At 43.4% G+C, this 1037-nt stretch overlaps 1 protein-coding gene across 2 annotated transcripts in view; it reads left to right on the top strand.

Moving 5' to 3' along the window:
* Cdc23 (cell division cycle 23) overlaps positions 1-1037 on the top strand; it is a 22221-nt gene that overhangs the window by 14010 nt on the left and 7174 nt on the right. The gene's annotated exons all lie outside the window — the stretch shown is intronic.

Genomic DNA, 1037 nt, shown 5'->3' with positions numbered 1-1037 from the left:
CCAGGCTGGCCTCAAACTCAGAAATCCGCCTGCCTCTGCCTCCCGAGTGCTGGGATTAAAGGCGTGCGCCACCACGCCCGGCTTGTTTTGTTTTTTGAGGACAGAGTTTCTCTGTGTATCCCTGATTGCCCTGAAACTTATTCTGTAGACCACATTGTCCTTGAACTCAGAGATCTGCCTGCCTCTGCTTCTGGAGTGCTGGGACTAAAGGAGTGGGCCATCATGTCTGGCTGAGAAAAGCTTTGATGGAACAGTTAGCAAACCACAGGACTTACCTGTTTTAGGTTCATGGTTGAACAGATTTTTGTAGATTTACAATTTTGTTAGTAACATCACAGTTGGAATCTATCAGCAAAGATATTGTTGTCTGATTTCTTGTAGGTAGCAAATTTCTGTCTGTCTGTCTGTCTATCTCTAGCTCTCTTTTCCTCTCTCTTTCCTGGCTGCCTAGACCTGCTGTCTCCTCTAATGCTGGGATTTGAGGCCTTCATTCGCCAGCCACCCAGCCAGCTTCTAAAGGAATGGTTTTTCTTCCTGGATTATGTCCCATTGTTTGGTCTACTGTAGTTTACTTATTCATTTATGACTCAGTAAGACAGGTGGCTTTTAGACTCTTACTGTGCTTTGCGACATCCTAATTGTTCTTTTCTTTACACAAACAGTAGTATAGAACTGCTCTACCTCCTTAGTTCTTTTGAGAAATTCCTTTGAAGTCTAGATTTAAAATAATATAGTTTAGAACCATTAATGTAAACAAAAGTCAAGTTGGGTGTGGTGGTGCATGCCTTGAATTCCAACTCTTGGGAGGCAGAGGCAGGCTGATCTCTGTGAGTTGGAGGCCAGCCTTGTCTACAAAATGAGTTCCAGGATATCCATGGCTACACAGAAACACTGTTTTAAAAAACCAAAAAGTAAAATAAAATCAACAAATAAAAATTACCAATCTAGGGCTGGTGAGATGGCTCAGTGGGTAAGAGCACCCGACTGCTCTTCCGAAGGTCCAAAGTTCAAATCCCAGCAACCACATGGTGGCTCAC

Source organism: Mus caroli, chromosome 18 (assembly GCF_900094665.2).
Source record: "Mus caroli chromosome 18, CAROLI_EIJ_v1.1, whole genome shotgun sequence".
Taxonomy (NCBI): Eukaryota; Metazoa; Chordata; class Mammalia; order Rodentia; family Muridae; genus Mus; species Mus caroli.
The sequence above is the reverse complement of the archived record's forward strand: the minus strand, read 5'-3'. Positions and strand labels throughout refer to the sequence as shown.